General features: G+C 40.3%; 1 protein-coding gene and 1 non-coding gene across 2 annotated transcripts in view; one reads left to right on the forward strand and one right to left on the reverse strand.

The window, feature by feature from the left end:
- The window catches only part of DKK2 (dickkopf WNT signaling pathway inhibitor 2), a 98,776-nt gene that overhangs the window by 40,427 nt on the left and 40,656 nt on the right, over positions 1-17,693 (reverse strand). The window lies entirely within an intron of this gene.
- LOC114903302 lies at positions 12,622-12,735 on the forward strand. The gene has a single exon (XR_003795689.1). It is a non-coding gene; the product is annotated as a U5 spliceosomal RNA (small nuclear RNA).

The raw sequence follows: 17,693 nt of genomic DNA on the forward strand, positions 1-17,693 counted from the left end.
TATATATATATATATATATATATATATATATATATATATATATATATGTGGCAGGAGACTGCATGGTGAAAAAGAAGGCCGAAGTGTCCAGAGGGATGAGAACAAGATGGCAGTGGAGTGAGATGAGGCTTGCTAGGCCACGACCCAGATATTGGTCTCTATTGTAAAAGTACTAGGAAGTTACATAAGGATTTTAAAGAGAAGGATGCATCCACCTTAGGGTACAGATCTTTCTTCTCTGCTGGGGATTTTGTTAATTACCTCGAACACAATAGATAGCACTTAATAGAGTTGATAAATACATGATAAGAAAGGAAGAAGAGAGGAAGAAAGGGATGGAGGGAGGAAAGAAGGGAAGGAAGGAAACCTCAGAGAGTGAGACGTAGTAGAGGTCCAAGATTTGGAGATACCTAAGTCAAATAGAGCCCCCATCCACTGTGGGGCTCCTCAACTTTTTACAGAGCTTGTCTCATTTTGGTTGTTACTGTCATTTTTATAGATGGGGATAATAAAGCTAGGATAGTTTAGCAACTTGCTTAAAGTGATTCAACCATAGCAGCCCTCCCTCTAGCATATTAGTGTGTGTGTGTGTGTGTGTGTGTGCGCGCACGTACATACACAAATTTTTTTCTCTCCACTAAGGAGGTCTTGATTGTGATTAAGATTTAAAGTAAGAGTCTAAATAGTGGGACCTTGCTTCATATTCTTAAATTTATTGCAAATACTATATTTACTTTTTTTTTTTTTTTTTTTTTGTGTTACGTGGGCCTCTCACTGTTGTGGCCTCTCCCATTGCAGAGCACAGGCTCCGGACACGCAGGCTCAGCGGCCATGGCTCACGGGCCCAGCCGCTCCGCGGCATGTGGGATCTTCCCAGACCGGGGCACGAACCCATGTCCCCTGCATCGGCAGGCGGCCCCCCAACTACTGCGCCACCAGGGAAGCCCCTATATTTACCTTTAATTAAAGTTGTTGTGAAACACAGTGTGCCCACCAGATAGCAGAAATACATGATGCATAGAATGCTCTGCATAATGAGGTCACTGAGTCTTCATTTTCCGTATGGCTTTCTGGGCAGTTTGGCTTTGAATGTGTTGGCAAGATTCCCGAACCCTTGTCACACATGGGATTTACAGAAAATTGAAGAGCTGGCTCTGGTTGTAGTTTCTTCAGGTTAAGAGAAAAGGAGTTAATATTATTGACTCCTCCACTGAAGAGAAGATAAAACGACACTCCCTCAAGATATACGGTCATATTCTCTCCCTCCCTTTCCCATGTTGCCAATTTGGATTTCACAGAAGCATGACTGGTCAACTTAGAGACACTCCCAGAGTAAAACAAAAGTACTCAAGAAGAAATCTCAGCATTTGACCTAAAACAAATCCCAACTCCTTTCTGGAATTAAGTTGAGTGCTAGGTTCCTGGAGGATGAGGCTGATTTATGCTTTTTTTTTTAAATTCTGTTTTTCTTCAGGAGTCAATTACTGCAAAGAAGCAGTTTCATGATCTTTGCTGAGAACCGACGCCTGGCTTTCCTTCCTCTGCCTTTGTTCAAACTTTTAGGCTCCGGTTTGGGACCCCTCTTCCCTCTCGTCTCACACAGCCTGGAGCCATCCCACGTGCTCCCACTTCTCCTTCTCCAGGACTATTTCCCTGAGCTCCATCACCCCTGGGACCTACTCTCTCAGTAGTGCTAAGGCCCCCCTTTCCTCATATATCTGTTCCCACGTGTCCCAGCCCTCCCCTCAGAAATTCAGTGCCATGCTGACTCCAGAATTACACACCAAAAAAGCTTTACTCTGAAAATCAATTACATAACTTGGACCAATTGTAGTGTTTAAATGATGGGGTGGGGAGGGGAAAGGATAGTTTAAAAAAAGAAAGGAGGGTATGTTTTCCCTTCTGACACACTTTCAACCTGTTTCTTTCTGCCCCCTGGCAATAGAAACTTTACAAGTTTTTGATATGGGCTTCCCTGGTGGCGCAGTGGTTAAGAATCCGCCCGCCAGTGCAGGGGACACGGGTTCGAGCCCTGGTCCAGGGAGATCCCACATGCTGTGGAACAACTAAGCCCGTGCGCCACAACTACTGAGCCTGCGCTCTAGAGCCCGCGACTCACAACTACTGAGCCCACGTGCCACAACTACTGAGCCTGCGCTCTACTGCCCGCGACTCACAACTACTGAGCCCATGCACCAGAACTACTGAAGCCTGTGTGCCTAGAGCCCGTGCTCCACAACAAGAGAAGCCACCGCAATGAGAAGCCCGCGCACCGCAAGGAGGAGTAGCCCCACTCGCCGCAACTAGAGAAAGGCTGCAGCAACGAAGACCCAAAGCAGCCAAAAAAAAAGAAAAAGTTTTTGATACACTTTGCTTGCTTTAGGTGTGAGAAATATTCTACTGCCTTCTGAAGTAAGGGGAAATAAAGCAACTTGGAATTTACTGGTGGTAGCAAAGGAAAGGAGCTGACAAGAGGAAGACAGGGAGTCCTCGAGAGCACAGGAATATCCCCAGGAGTGTAAACTGGTCAGAAATCTCCTTCACTCCATAATTCCAACCTTCCTGTCAAATCTACTGTGTGGGACCACCCCCCCCAGGGGCATAAGACCTGGAGAACTTCCTATTTCTACTACGGAGCTGGATGTGAAATAAAGGAGGGAGATGCATACCATACAGTTTCAGGGATACTGAGTTGGATAGGACTTTATAAAAATCCCACCACTATCATTATTTTCCTTAGAACATGTGTTTTTGAGTTTGGGTCAAACTTTAGTGTGCTTGAGCCAGGTGGCTTGGGTTTGAATCCCAGTTTTACCACTTTTGAGCTGCATGACTATGTAACCTCAGTTTTCACATTTATGAAATAGGGATAATGTTGCTATCTCCTTCACAGAAAACATTTTCTGGCACTATATGAGACTGTTAAATTAAGACTATAAATAAACATTTTGGAAGCTTTCTGAACATGTGTATAACTGCAAGCATGCAATTGTAGTCCACTCAGAAAAGAGGGACAGCTATCTATGCTAGGACTGTGGCAAAACAGGCAATGCTGATCATCGGAAAAGTCTTTAAACCATACAGTGCAGTTCCAGGATTGCAGGCCAACTCTGAATACCCATGTGGCTACCTCGTGCCTAAAGAGGGAGAAACTGGTGGCCAAGATTTACATTTGACAATGTCTCTTAGGAAATCTTGCTATAAAATGCAATTGACCACTTCTTTGAGAAGAATCAGAAAGGTAAATGTTCCAAAATGTTAACACAACTATTTGGAAACGGAAAAAAGGAATCAAGTAAGTGTTGTTGTTACGTTTCAAACTTTTAAAATACCCAATTAGGTTTTGTTTTGCTTTGCTTTGCTTTACAGAAGTAAACATTTGTTTGGGTGGCCATCTTAGAATCTGTTCTAGCACTGACTTTTGTCACAGTGTGCAAACATTTTCTTGCTTTGTATTTTCTCTGGGTAAACATACAGAGAATGTGATTTTCCATATGTACTCTGTCATTTGCATTGCTTTGGGGGCTTTGATTAGTCTGAGATATACAAGATCCCTAAGTCGGGATAAACCCAGCCACTAACTTTCTAAGTGATATTGAGCTGTTCCCTCTAGACATGCAATTTCTTTGTATTACAGATTTACCTCTCGTTAAAAAAAAAAAAATTAAAAAAAAATACCATGATATGTTCCTCCTTATGTTTTTTAGATTATTAAAGCAATAGTGGTTGCAAATTCAATTGAACATATTTCAGAAATAATTCTTAAACAACCTATACCTATACTCTGCTTAGTGCTGGAAGAAGAAAGAACCAGAAGATTAATGGCGCACTCATGAGACAGGGCAGAGGAAACTCCTGCCCTCCAGATCATCAAAACCAAAGACATGTACACAACTACCTATAATGTAGGCCAGACCACATAAATGTTAAGCAGTGCTTTAAAGTCTTCTGAAAAATAATGCCCTAACTAAACGAAATCACCCTGAACTCAGAGTATGAATGATGCTGTTATTACTTATTTCTACTGTCTTCCATCTATTTTATGGTGTTCTTTGATCCATTCTTTGCATTCTTCTTGTCTGAAAGTAATATTCTTGATATGTTTAATAAGGAGACCCCCTCCTTTGTTCCTAGATGCCTTGGCTGCTGACCAACAAAAGCCATTGAAAGACTTAATCCTCTGAGCTTGGCACCACATCAGTCTGGAAATAGTTTACATGCAGAGTCCTTTGGAGTAAATACTCATTAGAGGTTCCGTTGGCTTATTTGGTCACCCACATTTTGCAGTGGGTGGCCCAGTTGGTATCCTCATTATTTTATTTTCCACCCCTGAAAATAATCCAGATGTAGCAACCTGACACTACTCCCTTTGGTACTCTAAGTCCATTGTAATGGAGCATCCATTCCTTTGTGATGCTAGTTAATAGGTTCAGAGAAGTAAGGGTCTCAGACTGGTCATGCCATAATAAATTTTTTGCTAATACACCTTTTTTCAGCGCAACTCCTGAAATGCAATCTGAGTACTTCAAGAGTAATTCGCTAGTAATCTCGAACACGTGAGGATTTAGAGAACTGTCATCTCCCTTCCTCCCTCCCTCCTTCCCTTCCTCCCTCTCTCTCACTCTTTCTCTGCCCACCCCCTACCCCATCTCTCCACCCCATCTTTACATAAATGAACAAACCAGTTCCCAGGGTTTGAACTTTATCAAGGTTATTCACAAATTACAAAGTAGGACTCTTGCTTTTTCGCTCACTAGGTACATCTTTACTGCTTAGAGCTTCTTGGTTAGTACTTGGATCAGGGAAATGGAGTCTCTATACTGTCATTGTTCTGGGTTTAGCAGTGAAAGTTCTCAAGAAAGAACAATCAACTAATGTTTCTTCACTGTGTATTAAGTGCAGAGCAAAGTAACATTAAAATACAAGGTGGTTGTTAAACATGCCTTCCTCTTGCCGAGCTTGTATTCTTGTAATAAGGCCAATATAAGTAAGTTGGTACTTTCTTCCTCACGATTGTTATGATAAGCATATGCAAAATGCTTAGAATAATATCTACCAGATGGGGTATTTATCACTGTATGGATTAAAACAATAACATATATAAAGTTCTTAGAACAGTTGCTGGCTTTTTCTTATAGGTACCAATATCTCAGAAGCTATTGCATTCTTTTTATATGAATCAGCATCAATTTTCAACAGGAAAGCATTCAAAGCTTTTACTTTGAAAATTTATAAAACTCTTAAGATTTTTTTGTTAGTTTCTCCTTGGACGATAGGAAATGGAAAGGAGGTGTGATGTTGAAGGATGCGGGAGTGTGAGCATCTAATAGATGTCGGGCATTAGATTGAAGGTTTGCATCCATTATCTCATTTAATACTCAAAATGACCATACAAGGTGCATATTGTTCTGTCTGTTGTACAAAAAGACTAAAACCTGGGCCAAAAAAGCTAAATAAAGAGCCAGGATTTGAAGGCAAGTTCATCTGGCTCAAAAACTCACGTTTTTCCCATTCCTTGAGTTCTGATTAGACTACTTAATATCATTTTTTCAAAGACAGGAAGAGTGTAGGAAGCATCCTGTCATCTTGTGTAAAGTCATACAGTATCCTGGATGTTAACTGCTGCTAAGATTTAATAACTCTGGAAAAAAACAACCAGCAAGGTATCCTCCTGTGTACAATAGGCCACTCCACGCTAAATTACACACTTGTGACTTATCCTAGAAGGAGCCCCATATCACTGTTGGACACTGCTGCTGACCAAAACCGTGAGGACTTGCACGTGTTCAGGATCTGCTCTGCTAAGTGTGTAACACACTCAGCAGATGCCATGTTGTTCAAAGACTTACTACCGACTTAAACTTGCTGCACTCGTGCACAGATGCAGTTTCTGTCTTTTCTCATACATCACAGTATCCAGGTGCTTGTTTCTTTGTTAAACCTGGACATTTAACCACATAAGACTTTTATAAATGGTCAAATAGATTCATAAGGGGACAATACATGAAACTAGTCACTTTACTACCACAAGTCTTAAATTACTCATCCACAAACCTACACATAAAATTTCATTTTGGTAGTTGTATTATAGCTTCTGCTACACCAATCTATATTACAGAAAGCTTCTCCCATATAGAATGCAGTAAGAGTTCTGGAATAAAATTTTAACAACAAAATTGCTGTATAGCTATACATGTTAATTTTGTTTCACTATCAATGTGATTTGAAACTCAGAACATTCTGAGGCACTAGCAGTATTAATTTCAATTTAGACCATATGGTTGTATATCTGTAGTATCTATACATCTACATATTTGCATATATAGGTATATACTTATAGATACGTTTATATATACACACACATATATATAATCATGTTATCAAAAATTAAGTTTAAATATTTAGTTTAAACTTCTTAACTTTTCAGCATGTTATATACTGACTATATTATATATGCTTAAACATAAAGTGAAGCCAGTAGAACACATGTAATTTGACTTTTATTCAGCATTACACTAGATATATCATCCCAGAAGTATAACGAGTAATAATTCTGTGAGTGGTGTTTTCTTTGACACAAGTAATATGACTTTTCTATTCTGAACGGTTCACTATGATTAAATAGAATAACTACATAATAAGTTCTTTATAAACAAGTTCATAGAACATTCATTTATTCATCAACAAACGTAAAAACAGACTCTATGTGTACAGGCAAATAAACGTACTGTGGTATAGTTGCTATTTTCAATAATGCTACTGATGGTAAATAGGTGCTGTGTGCCAGGTACCACAGTAGGCACTCAGAGAATGCAAAGATATATGAAGGGCAGTCTAAGCCATCATGAAGTTTATTATCTAATAATGTTAAATTTGCACTATACCAATTTTTTAAAAAGTTCACATACCTGGTCTCCTTTTATCCTTAACAAAAACAACATGACATAAACATTATTATTATTAAGTGACACGAGCAAGGATTCAATACAGGTCAGGACTCCAACTCTTGAACATGCTGCCCGATTGAAAAAAGCAACAGGTGAAAATGATCTGCTCATAATTTTGCTGATGCAAAATACATTGGAATGTATATTGTAATAATGGATGGAATCAGAGTAAAGCAAAATTGTGCCCTGTGGATTCATAAAGGTATGGTCTGAATTCACTTTTTTAAGTAAATTGAAGTAACAGTCAAATTATTGTGATTTCATGTTGACACATTAGTTAAGTATTTCTAGCCTTTCATTGGAAAAATAAAATTTTTTAAATAAAACATTACACTTTATTCATTATTCAGTCTAAAATCTTAAAAGCTATTACACAAATGGAAACAGTCTTCCATCCTCTTTAAAGCCTGAATCTTTGTTTGGATTCTTTTAGAAGCTGTTGTGAGTACAGGGTCAGGGTACAAATAGACATCTCTCAACTAGCATTCAAAATGCATTGCCATGCATTTTGTTCTCTTTGTATTTGAATCTCCTACTTTTTAAACTATGTCAAACCGGTCTTTGTATCATTTCTGAAACAGAGGAGTCGTGTTTTCTTCCCACGCGGAGCCTTTCTTAGGGCCATCATTCCATTACCCTTTGCCTCCTCTATGGTCTTTGACTACTTGAAATCCTGTCTTCCTTTAAGGTTGGCTGCAAAGCCCAGCTTTACGATGTTGCCTACCCATGCTTTTCCATGATTATTCCCAAGGGAAGGGACTGTGCCTCTTCACTGAACTCTTGTCATTTTTTTACTTTCATGTATCATTCATTCTCTTTATATGACACTTGTTTATGTATATTCTTGTCTCCTCAGCTAAATTATAAATCCTTGCAAGTCAAAACTTATGAAGTTTTTTTCTTCGGGATTATAGCAGCAACTAGCACAATGTTGGTATATGCAATAAATATTGGGCAAATCAATAAAATCGTGTCAATGAATCAAAACATATCACTCTAATGACACATTTTGTAATTCTGTTATCACAGTCAACGCAACTAATATTTGAAGGTTTGAAGTATTTCAGTGTATGACAATGATAAAACCTTATAAAATGGCATTCATTCTAATCCGTGATTATTTAATCTATTTACTTGTCTTCTTCCTCCGTCACTAGGATAAAGCCTCTATGAAAGCAAAGACCTGTCTATTTTGTGTAACATATTATTCCCAGTTATTTATTAACTATTCATAGGAGGAAGGAGAGAGGGAAGGAGGAATGTATAGGATCTATTTGCATAAATTACTGCTCTCAGCACCACTTTTGCTAACTACAAAGTCACCTGTGCCTCATTGCCAAGTTCCTGGTGCTCCTAATACACCAGAGCAGAAATAAATCCAGATGAACTGAGGCTGCTGAGTGCATTGTACAACAGAGAGAGGACTGGAATGTTTTACCCGTCTCCATCTCTCTTCTGCTCAATTAACATGACGATTATGAAAGTACAAAAATGGGCTAGCAAAGTGCTGATTTAGGTGTTTTATAAATATATAGGAGAATATAAATTTGTGCCTTCCATATACACAGTCATCAAACTTCATAGCATGAAGGTGCCCAAACTTCTGTTTACAGAAAGAAAAACAGCTACAGTGAAGATACTGTTGATAACGTAAAGCAGTGGCCAAAAAGAGTAAGAGGAAGGGAGGGAGGGGGGAAGGAAGGAAGAAAAAGGCATTATTTCAGGGTTACTTAAAAAATTTGATGGAGAAAGGATACTCTTTTCAACAAATGGTGCAAAAGCAATCGGTTATCCATAAGGGAAATAATAATAGTCTTGACCTAAATTGTATACGTTATACAAAAATCCACTCAAAATAAATCATGGGTTTAAATGTAAATGTAAAACTATAAAATTTTTAGAAAAAAAAAAGGAGGAGAAAACTTTGGGATCTAGGACTAAGCAAAGAGTTCTTAGACCGGACACAAAACAAATATTATCCACAAAAAGAAAAAATGATAAATCAGACTTCATCAAAATTTAAAACTTTTGCTCTATGAAAGACGCTGTTAGAAGGATTAAAAGACAGTGACAGAGTAGTAGAAAATGTTTGCAAACTACATCTCTGACAAAGGTCTAGTATGTAGAATATGCAAAGAGCTCTCAAAAGTCAACAGTGAAAAAGCAAACAACACATCTAGAAAGTAGGCAAAACACACGAAGGGATATTTCACCTAAGAAGATATATAAATTGGCAAAATGCATCTGAAAAGATGTTCAACGTCATTGGTTATTAGGGAGATGCAGCTTAAAACCACAATGAGATAGCAATACACACCTATCAGAATGATTAACATTTTTTAAAATATTAGTGACAACACCAAATTTTGGTGAGGATGCAGAGAAACTGGATCACTCACACATTGGTGATGGGAATTAAAATGCATAGTAGTCTGGAGAACAGTTTGGCATTTTCTTGAAAAACAAAAATATAACTATCATACAAGCCAACAATTGCACTCCTGGACTTTCATCCCAGAGAAATTAAGACTTCTGTTCATACAAAATCCTATGCACAAATGCTTATATATTCTTTTTTTTTAATTGCGGTAAAATATACATAACATAAAATTTACCATTTTTAAGTGTACAATTCACTAGCATTAAGAACATTCACAGTATCGTGCAACCATCGCCACCATCCATTTCCAGAACTTCTTCATTATCCCAAACAGAAACTTCACGCTCATTACATAACTCCTCATTTCTCTCTCTCCTTCAGCCTCTCATAACCTCTATGCTACTTTCTGTCTCTGTGAATTTGCCTATTCTTGGTAATTCATATAAGTGAAATCATACAATGTGTCCTTTTGTGTCTGACTTATTTCCCTTAGCATAATGCTTTCAAGGTACATCCATGTGGTAGCATATACAGAATTTCATTCCTTTTTAAGACCGAATAATATTCCATGCTTATATATATATGCCACATTTTGTTTATCCATTTATCTGTTGATGTGCACTTGAGTTGTTTCTGCCTTTTGGTTATTGTAAATAATGCTGCTATGAACGTTGGTATGCAAGCTTCTGTAGCAGCTTTATTCTTAATAGACGAAAATTGGAAACAAACCCAAATGTCTTTCAACACGTGAATAGTTGAACAAACTGGTATATCCATACCATGGAATACTACTCAGCAATAAAAAGGATGAACTGTTGATACACATAACAGCTTGAATGAAGTTTCAGAAAATTATGCTGAGTGACAAAAGCCAATCTCCAAAGATTATATACTGTATGACTCCATTTATGGAACATTCTTGAAATGACAGAATTAGGGCAAGAGAGAAGTAGATGTGACTATAAAAGGGAACATGGTAGGTCCCTGTGGAATGGAAATGTTCTATACCTTGACCTATATCAATGTCATTATCCTGGTTGTGATATTGTACTATAGTTTTGCAAGTTGTTACCACTGGGAGAAACTGGGCAAAGAGTACAGCAAAGCTATGTTATTTATTACGACTGTTTGTGAATCTATAATTATCACAAAACATTTAAGTAAAGAAAGAAAGGAAGAAAGGGAGGGAGGGGGAGAGGAAGAAAAGAAGGAAGTGAGGAAGGTGGGAGGGAACGAGGAAGGAAAGGAATCTCACTCAGATATTCAAATATACAATACAAAATCCACCTGAGTCTTTGTTCAGGACTCAGTTTAGATCCCAGCTGCTGCTGGATCAGAAAGCAGCCAAGATGGTAGAGCAGAAAGACCCTGTGCTCACCTCCTCTCGCGAGTGCATCAAAATCACAACTATCCGCAGAATAACCATTGATGATAAAGACTGGAACCTACCAGGAAAGATCTGCAACTAGAGACATAAGGGACCAGAACGAGGGGGCTTCTGGCTCCAGAAGATCTGGCACCAGGGGGTCTGGCACCAGGAAGATGAGGCCCCAGAGCATTTGGCATTGAAGGCCAACAGGTCTTAACTGCAGGAGCCCCACAGGACTGGGGGAAATAGAGACTTCACTCTTAAAGGGTACACACAAAACCTCATGCACACCAGGACACAGGGAGAAATCAGTAATTTGACAGGAGCCTGCACCAGACTTACCTGCTGGTCTTCGAGAGTCTCCTGGAGAGGTGTGTGTGGCAGGGCTGCAGCTCACTTGTGGGACATAGACACTGGTGGGAGACATATTGGGGAACATTCAAATGCGAGAGCACTCCTGGCAGCTGACATATTGGCTCGTTAGTGCCAAGACCTGACCCCACTGAACAGCCTGTAGAGTCCAGTGCTGGGACACCTCAGCCAAACAACTAACTGGGTGGGGACATGGTCCCTCCCATCAGCAGACTGGCTGCCTAAAGATTGAAGAGCCCACAGCTGCCTCCAGACATGCCCCTAGACATGGCCCAGCCCACCAGAGGGCTAAGACCCAGCTCCACCCATCAGTGGGCAGGCACCCTCCCGACAGGAAGCCTGTGTAAGCCACTAGACCAGCCTCACCCACCAGGGGCAGACACGAGAAGCAAGAAAACTATGATCCTGCAACACAGGCCAGACCATACCCTGGGACTAGCTGGGCCCTGGCCCACCTCACAACCTTCGGGACACCCCAGACCTCATACCCAACTGTGTCAGGAACCCCCCCACCCCAACCAGCTGAAGCAAGCTCTGGGATCCCTGGGTCCTGTAGCCAGACTCCAGGAACCAGCTCTGCCTGCCAGTAGACTGGCACTAGAATCCCACGTTCTGGCTTCCCCTGCCAGTGGGTGGGCAACGCCGCTGCCAGTGGGCCTTCGGGCACTCTGACTCTGCCCACTGGTGAGCGAGCACTAGCCCTAGGGCCCCCTAGGGTTCTGCAATGAGCCACCTTGTAACCAGACTCTGCTAAACAGCAGCCAGCAGCATCCGTACAGGACAGGGCCTGGCAACCAACCAGACTAGGAGCCAACCAAGCCTATCAGACTGCCCACAAAGTCAGCCTGCCACCACAGAAGGACCCACACATCTTAGGGGAAACACCTAGAACCTGGGTGACCAGAGGGGAGTGCACAGCTGGGACCCATAAGGCACCTCCTACAGAGGGCCACTTCGCCAAGGTTGAGAAATGTAACCAACCTACCACATACATAAAAATACCAATAGCAACTTAGACAAAATGAGGTGGCAGAGGAATATGTTCCAGATGAAGGAACAAAATAAAACCCCAGAAGAACAGCTAAGTGAAGTGGAGGTAGTCAGTCTACCCAAGAAAGAGTTCAGAATAAGCATCGTAAAGATGATCAGAGAACTTGGGAAGAGAACGAATGTACAGAGCCAGAAGTTAGAATTTTTTAACAAAGAAAATATAAAGAACAATCAGAGAGGACAAATACAATAATTGAAATGAAAAATACACTGAAAGGAATCAATAGATCCCAGTTAGCCAAGCTTCCTCCACATTGCCCCCTAATGGTAGCTCAGAGTCACTGTGTGAACGTTAAGATATTTCCAGAATAGAAAGGGTGATTTCAATATCAAGAGTGTACTGCACACAGTACAATTATAAAATGGCGCAACTTAAAATTTCCTTCAACCCATATTTATTTGCAGAAGTCCCTGACAACTTTTGACAGGCATTATATCTTGACAGTATGTCGTAGTGCAGCAGGAGTTTCTCTTACTAGAGATGTATTATAGAAGCAGAGGGCATTCTCTGGTTCCTCTTGATATTGAATGAATATTTTGATTTTTACTAAAAATTTCCGATGAGGGAAGCAACTTTGAGTCTTACGTTAATTGTTTGAGGCCTTGCTTTAAGGGCGCTAATCATTTAGTTTTAATGGAAGACATTATTGTGAAGTGAAAGCAGAAGTTTGAAAAAAAAATAATACAGTTGGTTCCTTTTAAGTTCCTGGCACTTTCGTTCAGTTCACAAGCAATTTCAGGCCAAGTGTAAATAGAATCTCTCTTAATGTTCTTTAAAAAGTTACAAATTTCAATGTAGATTCGCAGTCTTAGTGTGGGATAGCAGTTTACCACAGAATATTTTCCTATGTAGACCGATAGTTCAGGGAAGTGTTCTAGACTTTCTGTTTGCACATAGCTGGAAAGACTTATTCTCTCTCTCTCTCTCTCACACACACCCCATCAATGAACCCACGTCAGAAGAGTCTACAGTCTAATTTGAAGCAGCTGGTGCATTCTAAATATGGAGAGCCCAAGCTTCTAGAATCATCAGTACCATCATTAAGAATCAGAATCCTTGATTTAAATGTTCTTTATTATTCTCTTTATAGGGGGATTTTCATCACATGGCTGTTAGCTCTTTCCTATTGTTCCGAGACTGTCATGCATAAATGTCAACAAGAGTGTATTTCATTCATACTCTAAATCCTTTATCCCACAATTAGCCATAATCACGACCACATATGACTATGATTTACCATAACTGAAATAGATGGCGTGGGATTTATTGTTGGCTTATGTTTGAAAAAGTGAAGGCAGATTTTTTAATTAAATAATTGCATGCTATCTATTTGGGACATAATTACTACTTATTTTGTTTTCCATATATATCTATCTAGTTAGCAAATTGTTACAATACCCCCGTTAGTAAAATCTAAGGGACTGCTCTGTTTGTGTGCGTGTGTGTTTAAAATATGCGCTGAGAGCATAATGAGGAGAATAAACTAAATTATGAATTTTTTCTTATTGATAATTTTTAAAAATTATCTTTATTGACAATTTATATGTACTGTTACTGTGTGTACCTATGTCAGTGATCTCATTTGAACAGCATAATGACTCTATAAGTCAAGAGAATGTAAAATACTTCATTTCTTTGCTTGCCCAGCACCCATATCCCTTTCCTTGGTAACATCACCCTGCTGTTTTATTTAAGAAATCAGCCTCCCTCGTTTGCTACAGTTTGTCGGTGGGGGCACCCTTCCTTCTCCTGCCCTCCCTTCATCAAGGAAAGGAAGGCAGGACCTCAACTAGGCCACTCAGACTCTTTCTGGTAATTTGCATCTTGAGTAAAAAAGCCAAAGGATGAAATTTTGTAAGAGGTCTTTTATTTTGGCTGAGGTGCCCTAATAAGGCCCCAAAGGTCTTGTTTTCTAGAACCCTGGAGTGCCATGGGTTCATGCTCTTCTGAGGCTCAGTTCATTCCTTCATTTGATTATTTCAGCTTTCTCATATCCTTACAATAAATTCCTTTTTAAAAACTATTTTGTATAGGTTGCTTAAGAGTTGGTTTCTGTTGCTTATACCTGAAGAACTCTAACTGCTATGCTGTTACCCTCTTCTTGCAGACAAGGAAATTGAGGTGTAGAGAGGTATAGGAGCTAGGCCACAGTCATACAGCATCTAGATAACACAGCTGAACTCTGGTCTGCCTGCTTCCAAGCTCTCTTTTAATCCCCAGGTAACACTGCCTCTGTTTTCAGTTTCGAAAGAGTTTAGATGAGAGCATGTCTAGATGGTCACACAGTCATATTAGATCAGACCAAAAATATAAAATGGATAAAGGAAGGAGCATCCCTTTCTTTGTTACATTTAATCAGATAGTCACTATTTATTATGCACCCAAAGAATTCCTTGCACTAAATAAGGAGTACAAAACCATGACCAATTCTGCAGTGATTCTGGCGGTTCCTGTAATTCCCTTTTTAGTGTTTAATGTCACACAGCTGTGCACAATTCCAGAATTAACATGGGTTCAAGTACAGTCCCTACCTGCATTTAAAAACACATTTTTATTTCACACCCATTTAGCTAGGGAGGATACAGTGAAGTCCAAAGCAACAACTGCTAACGTGTGTAAACATCACTTTAAAACTCCCATGAAGAATTACAGAGTAGGTCAGAGTCAAATGCAGGAGGATCAAATTATGCATAGATTGAAAATAAGAATGGGAGGCAGCACTATGATGTTTTCAACCCCAAGCCCAAGGACCTTCGTCCCTTTTGTGATTTGGGTACAGTTTACATCTCTGAGCCTCTCTTTACATCCTCATCCTTTCCCAGTGTCATTAAAGGGAAGCAAGGCTGTCTAATGGTCCATGTAGCACTCTGATTAAGGATGGGGTGAGACTGCACTGGGGTTGGCGGTGGGGCTCAGCAGAATGCAGCCTGCCCGGACCAGCTTGATTTATCCCACCAAACCTCTGTCTCTGCCTTCCTGCAAGTGACCTGACAAGCCTCCGCTAGAAGCTCCTTTTCATGGAAGTTTTGTGAGCTATGGTCTTTTCTAGGTCTGTTTGAAAGTGTTACCCGTGGGGCTGTGGAAGAAACGGAATGTGGTCTGGGAGATTGGATAATCTATCAAAAAATTTTCTGGCATCTGATAGCTACTTAACAATATTAATACTTCCTTCCTTCCGGAAACATTTTTGAGGATTACTCTTCTAGAGCACACTGTAAAAATTGTTTAGGAAACATTAAAAGCCAAGTGTTGCCAAGCTAGTAGTGCCCACTGAATATATGTATCCCCCCAAAGAAGCCTATTTTTTTTCTCTTTAAAAACACAGTGGTGATTTAACTCACAAGAAATAAAATTAGTCACAGTTTTTTGGGTCTTTCTTTGGTTTTAGTGGAATCAGTTAAGGTTCCACCAGTCAAAACTGATGGCATATTTAAGCTGTGTATTTGAAGAGTATAAAGGGGCTATTTACAGTAGTGTGGGCAAGATTTACAGCAGGAGTGTCCATTAGTGGGAGCCACACACTAATTTAGAATTTTCTGTTAACCGCGTTAAAAAAGTGAAAAGAAACAGGCAAAATTAATCTTAATGATATACTTAGTTTAACCCAACCTATCCAAAATATTATTTTAATATGCAATAAATATAAAAAAAGTTTAGTAAGTTTTTTTAATTTCATAGTAAGTCATTGAAGGACTTCCCTGGTGGCACAGTGGTTAAGAATCCGTCTGCAAATGCCGGGGACACAGGTTCGAGCCCTCTGTATCTTTCCAAATCCAACCCATTAATGAGGTTCCTCATTGGTGCTCACACTTTTGAAGGCTTCATAACCATTCATTCTACATCCTCAGCTTCAAACCCTGAACTCCAGTGACAGTTCATTCCCTGACTCATTTTGCCACTTGGATCCTCTAACTCCAGTTGTTTCCACGGCCAACCTTGCATGGCTCCTTTTGGTCTCTGTCCTGATGCTAAACTCTAAATTGATCCCATGGAACCAGAAAGGTGACGGGATTTTGAATCTAAATCACTTGCTAAACCTTTCCCCAGAGTCCTGAGTTAAGCAGCAGGCTGTGAAATACCAACAATTTTCACAAGCAAATGTAACAAGATTACCTCTGCTTGAACAGGCTTACCCTGTTATCATCAGTTACATTCATGGTGCTAGTCTGCCCTAAGCCACGGAATCACCAGATCATTAGATGAAAGATTTGCATTAGAAAATAGCAGAAATGCTCAAAGGTTTGGGTCGAGTGCCAACCTGTAGCTAAGCGCCAGAACTTTCCCTCTATGTATTTCTGCATTGGCAAACAACTTTCTGATTGGCACGTGGAATGCAGCTTTGCTCACCTGAGCCCAGTGTCCCTGGTGTGGTCTATAGAATCACTGGAGTAACACCCCTCTCCACGGGCTGCCCCCCTCCCCACCTCCTAGCCATTCAAGATTTGCCCATGGCTTTGCTTCTGAATTCAGGCTATTACTGAAGATCTGGAACAGCAATCCTCAATCTGTACTCTGTGGCATGTTAATAGGTGTTAGTGGCGATAGGAGTATATATTAAAATAAATTTTGAATATTCTGGCTAGAACAAAGATAAGTTTCTTTACTGCAGAAATTCTCAGAGCCTTTACTAGGCTAATGTGAACTATGAATCATTAAAAAGAGAATACAGTAGGTAGCATTTATACACATATTTGAGTAGAAAAACCTCCTCCCGACCCCCACTTAACTCTGGCCCCAGAACATGAGAATTTACCTCATAGGGTTGCTGTGAAGGTGGAATTGAGATACTGCATGGAAAGCACTTAAAACAGTGCCTGGGCTTCCCTGGTGGCGCAGTGGTTGAGAGTCCGCCTGCCGATGCAGGGGACGCGGGTCCGTGCCCCAGTCCGGGAAGATCCCACATGCCGCGGAGCGGCTGGGCCCGTGAGCCATGGCCGCTGAGCCTGCGCGTCTGGAGCCTGTGCTCCGCAACGGGAGAGGCCACAGCAGTGAGAGGCCCGCGTACCAGGGGAAAAAAAAAAAAAAAAACAGTGCCTGACAGATGAAAGCTCTTTGGGCTTATTGCTATCATTGTTATCACATAGCTGTTTCAATGAGACCTCACCAGGTGTTCCTGTGCCCTCTGAGAAAGAAAGAGTTGCATATGGATTGAATGGGGATCCTTTCAGGAGCTATGGATATCTCATATGGATACTGCACAGAACCAGTATGGATCTCTCTTTGGGTTCCTTTCAATCAGAAAACGGTTCAAGTGCAAAGAAGTTTATTCTTTTCCGTTCTTCCCAAAGCCTGGCTAAGCAGGGTTCAATTCAATAGCATGGAGTAGCAAGGGTTCAGAGCATGGCCTTCAGAATCTTACTTAAATCTTGACTCTTCCATTGGTGACCATGTACCCTTGGGCAAACTGATTAAAGGAGCAATGCCCAAAAATCTGTAAAATTTTTAAGATAATGTTTCTCTCTCTGGTTGTTGTCAGTAATTCAAGAGATTGTGTCTGTGAAATACTTAGCCCATGCCTGATACATGGTAAAATACGTTCAGTAAATGGAGGTTCCTAATCATTCTACTAACAGA

Source organism: Monodon monoceros, unplaced genomic scaffold, assembly GCF_005190385.1.
Source record: "Monodon monoceros isolate NGI ecotype Baffin Bay Population unplaced genomic scaffold, NGI_Narwhal_1 Super_Scaffold_20, whole genome shotgun sequence".
Taxonomy (NCBI): Eukaryota; Metazoa; Chordata; class Mammalia; order Artiodactyla; family Monodontidae; genus Monodon; species Monodon monoceros.